The sequence below is a fragment of the Ciconia boyciana genome, chromosome 3, assembly GCF_034638445.1.
Source record: "Ciconia boyciana chromosome 3, ASM3463844v1, whole genome shotgun sequence".
NCBI lineage: Eukaryota > Metazoa > Chordata > Aves > Ciconiiformes > Ciconiidae > Ciconia > Ciconia boyciana.
The window spans coordinates 49,599,872-49,605,144 of NC_132936.1; positions in this window are offsets into that span (position 1 = coordinate 49,599,872).

The following is a 5,273-nucleotide window of genomic DNA, read 5'->3' on the forward strand; positions in this document are numbered from 1 at the left end:
GCTAGACTGACATTGCACAAATAGTGTTTGATTATTACCAATCTATCATGTCAGTTAGCAGGAGGAAAAGATACATTTCAATTGACTTCAAAAGACTGCCATGACAAATGCATTCCAGGAAGCTGGGCAGTAACAGATTTCAGATCCTGATTAATCTGGTATACACAAAACTGTATACCCTGGCCTTTTTTAAGCACACAACACACTCTTCAACAGAAAATTTGAGCAGCTACATGATCAAACACTGGATTATTTTCTTTACAGTCTTTTATTTGATTCTTGTGTTTGTAGGCTCAAGCTGACCAGCACATTAGTCTGTTCAGCTCTCCAAGAGGTAGTGGTTGCAACATTCATTAAAAATCTGGACTTCAACTCATTTGTTATATTGTCACCATAAGTAAGAAATAACACAGTGTCTTTGAGAAAATGACCCAAAATATTTGGGGACCATAAAAGTCAGTTGGATTACATAGGAGAAAGTAATACAATCAGCCAGGCTATGCTCCAAACATGATGGTATGTTACCCACCAGCAATGCATTGCACAACCTGCTACCTCCAGCTGCTCTGAGGGGTACCAGGGTCTATTGAGGAGTCTCCCTCAATAAGCAGACCTGTTTGTCAAAGAAACATCTCCACTGAGTTATTTTTTCCTTGCTGTGGACACTGGTAGTGAAACCTGGTGTGTAGTGTTCTCTAGAAACAACATGCAGGTTTTCCCATGTCTTCTGTGTTCCCAGATTTGTTTGCCAAGTAAACACAAAAGAGCTGTTGAGCTTCCAAACATGAAGGAAACATGAAGTAAAAGTAGTATGTTCAAATCCAACAGTCCCCAAGCAGAGAGTACTTATACAGAGGTTACCGGCATATATGTTTCCTTAGAAAGGGTCCCATTACAACAGGGAAAGCCATGGAAGTAGGTTAGATTTATTTGTTAGATTACCTGGTGATTAAGACAAAGAATTGTCCTTGCAGGAATTCCCTTTTCTTTCCATATGGGTAAGAGAGCCAGACATTTTTCCCAGTCTTCTCCACTCAGGATAGCACAGAGACACAGAATCTAATTTTTTTTTAAAAAAAAAGGTCCCTTAAAAATACATTTTCAAGGGTGGAGAAAGGAGGTGACAAGGGAGAATTTCTTCTCTGCAGGCTATAGTCTGTCTAGTTAGAACCATGTGATCGGGGATATGGCTTTGAAGAAGCTTTGAAGAAGCTATGGAAGTCTTAGTCATGGAAGACTAAGTGCAAGAAGTCATAAAAAACACAAGCTCCTTCATCATGCTCCTTTCACATTAACTCTGATGGTCAGGGCAATCAACAGAAAGAGAAGAAGTGTTACCCTTTTTGCTAATGTGACTAATGATTAACTAAGAATGTCTAGCACCGAGGGAAATATTCCAACAATTAATGGGGAAAGTGTGAAATGTAATCTGCTGGCTTCTTCGTTAGCTGAGGAAGTTGAGAAAAGAATTAAGTTTAACAGTAATTGATGTGGGCTGATGTAGTGAAAAAAAAACAGGAGAATTAATCCTGTGGTTCAAAGTCTTGTTCTCCGATGCACCGGTGTAATCTTAGAAAAACATCTTTTACCTTCACGCTGGGAAAATGAACCAGAATATGAATCAATGAGAGGCAGTCTTTCATTGGAATGACTGTACATAGAGACCTTTTTGGCACTTCTACCACATTTCCTCCTTCTGGCAAATGGCAAGAAACATAATACTGTTGGATGACTCCCAACAGACTGATCCATTACAAAGGCTTTGGGAAACTCCCTGAATTCCAGATAGGGCTCCTGAATTCTGTATCATAAAGCAAAAAGGAAAGCAGGGAACCAGCTTCCTTCCATACAAGCCCATAGTCGCTGCTTTCTCACTGAGATTACGACTATGGTTGAATGTTTGAAAGTCTGATTTCAGATTTTTCTTAAGGTTGGTTTCTCAGTACAGATATCTTTATTTCCAGCTGTAATGGCAACAACTTCCAGAAAAAAAACATCCCCAGTTTGCCTCACAGTGACACTGAGCTGCAAGGTTTAATCACGATTAGCTAACAGGATGCTGAACACAGTTTCTCCCGGTCTAGTAAGGCTATAAAATCACAATCAGAAGCACAGCAGCCATTTATTCTTCAGAACAAATTTTGCATTTCGATAAGCTTTTACTCATGTTTTCAGTGACACTGTTCATAAAGTGAGGGACTGCTCAGTGAAAGTAAAGGAAGCAGAAATGAGATTTGTGATTGGCACCATTCTTGTAGTCATATCGATCACAGAAAGCCATCTTTCTCCAGTCAGGTCCTACGGGGTGTTCTGAGCACATGTAAAAACAGAACTGCTGAACTAATTATTTCACACTTCTCATAAGAACAAAAAACAAATCTATTCTTGGGTCTGAAATCTTGTGTGACAAGTTCCAGTCCATTTACTAAAACCCCTTGACGTATGGAATTCATAACCACTCTGATGGCCTTAGTTAAAAGTATGCCATTATAATTTGTCACTCAGCATAACTATTACCCAAAAATTAGGTTCCTGCATATTCACTTTGTGAAACGTGGGCTGGCAGGGAAAGAGGGAGGGAGCTGGGATAGGGCATCATGGCACCCAAAGCGGGCTTCACTGTCTTACACCATTTGTTGAAAAATGCACTTTGAAGTTAATCACATTGCCTTCACCTCAATAACCAATGTAGACCCTGAATGTTTAATTATGCTACTGGTTTTATACCTAATCAATCTTTTTCATTAAAATCCAGTGAAGCAGACAACTGAGATAATTACTGAAGAATCATCTTAATTAAAAATTTTAGCTTCTAATTAAGAGTCATTGTTTACCTCACCAGAAAGCCATTAGGATTCAGGACAAGGTTGCCCTGTTCATTATGTTTTCACCTTATTTTTTTTTTAAAAAAAAGCTTTGGGCAAAGAGAGTGAGACAGGATTTTATGTTAAAAAAAAATTATTATAGTTGTCCCATGAAAAGGGAGAATATGCACAAGCCAGTGTCGCCGTTTGTCAGAAGCCCCATAGCATATTTACATCCAGAGTAATTGCAGAATATCTTTGCATATAAATTGACACTGCCCTGGTCCTTGAAGATAAAGCCATGTCTATACTTAAAATGGACATGACCTCCTAAATGATTTCTTTATTGCTTTCCAGCTACAATGAAGATAATTTCAAAATCACTCAGCACTCCTATCCTGCAATCAGAAACTTCTCTCTGCTTTTCACTGTTGTTTTCATGAATGTCTGACACTGACTGAGGTCTGCTTCAACTTCATGAAAGTACCATCAGACATTTCAACTAAGGAATTAGAACTGCATAGCAGTTAAATGACATCGCTGAAGATGTGCAGCTTCACCATGCTCACACTCACTGCAAGGCATCAGCACCAGCTATACAGATGCAATGATGCTTCACCTGACAGAATTAATCAGGGAAAATTATTATCCAGTCCTAATGCTTGCAGGTTTCCCTTCTCTATATATTCCAGGGCAGAAGGCAAAAACCAAAGACACCTCCATATGGAAGCTTTTTTCCACCTTCACCTCTAGCAAGGAAATTTGTAAAAATCATGATGATGTCAGACTAAGCCGCTGAGTTCAGACATTTGAAATGCAAAGCTAAACATGTATAGCTGAAATGGTTGCTAATAAGCCTCTGCTATAGACAAAGCAAACTATGTTAGGATCAGCACTAAAACTAAACAAAACCTATTTTATAAAAACATCCTGTTCCGTGTGTTTATTCATTTACTTTTAGTGGCATCCTGCAGGACATGGTGTAAGGAGCAATACAAATCTTCAGTTACGCTTCTCAGCTGACCAATATTTCTGACTCAAGGAGTTCACACTTTGGAAAACTACTGATCCACACTTCCCATGAGGGCTTGAGAAGACAGTATAAAGAGTATGAAGAATTTCTTTTTCATGCAAGTTCTTTGTAACCATTTAAGTAGGTAAAGGTAGAATGAATAGCTGCCAGGGAATTCATGTAAAGCTTTCAGGTACCACCTGGGTGTTATTAAGTAACAATTGCCTCTATCAGTAGGAATGACATTTGTCAATACTAGAAGGTAGCCAATTATGGTTCAGGAGAAAGTATCAGATTATAGGTTAGTTTTAAGGGAGAGAGGGAGACCGAGAAAACAGAGACATTCAAAAGAAACTACACAGAAAAGAAAATAAAAGCAGCTCCTAGCTGGTTTCAGACAAAGAACTCAACTGTGCTAGCTGGTGCCAGCACTTCTTAGTCAGTCGTACTTGCTCTAAGCTTTTAATAAAGTCTGATTGCAGGAGGCTGAAACAGTTCTTGCTCCACTCAACAGGTAATTTAAGCATGCACAGCTGAGTGGTAGGCAACCAGCTACAGTACAACAAAATGGCACACCAAGACAGAGGCTTTAGGGGTCTGAAATGCCAGGAGGCATACGTTTGCCTGGGACACTCTTGCACAGAGGAAAGGCAAGATAAAAGGTTACATCTACAGATGTACCTGGGTGACCTCACTGAAATTTCAGGTGACCTGATCCAAAACTTAGATCTTCAAGCTATTGTCAGATGCTAACTGTACAATTTCCAATGCACAAATATTTCTATTACATTGTCACCGAACTGACCAAAATCTCTTGTCCAGTAAAAGTCTCAACCCTCCTGGAAGGCCACATCCTATGAGCTTGTTCAGATATCAGAGATCGAGTTCAAATCCTCACCCTCTCTGAGTTGGATGAGTAAGCAGAGGAAGACCCACACCATAGCCTAGCCATTAGGGAATTCAGACCTAACACAACATTTCACATTTCTGCTTCCAAGTAAATATGGGATCTCATCATTGGGATCTTGGATGTAGAGGAAGGATAACCAAGAGCAAGAACAAATCAATCATTTTAAGAACCGGTCAAGTCCCTTAGCTTCTGAAACAGGTTCATGACTGCTTATCCAAAAGGAGCGAAGCATTTCTTTCCAGCCAAGGGTTGGGTGCTTGCCTACCCATGCTAGAGAACAGAAAGTTTTTCAGTACTGTATCTGTGGGAGCTTAGGCACCTCTTCACTCAACTTTTTGATGCTCAGTTGTCGGCACTTCTGCTTCCCCATGCACTACAGGGAAGCCTACGTAGCCTGATTTTACTACAGAAACTTTCTAGTTACTAAGTTGCCAAGACTAGTCCTTGTAAAGCTAAGCCCTATGCACCATTACAGAGCTGGCTGTGAGTCGCTTTTACTGGTCACTTTATACTGTGCCCGTATAAAGCTTTTATTGTAGTCACTAAT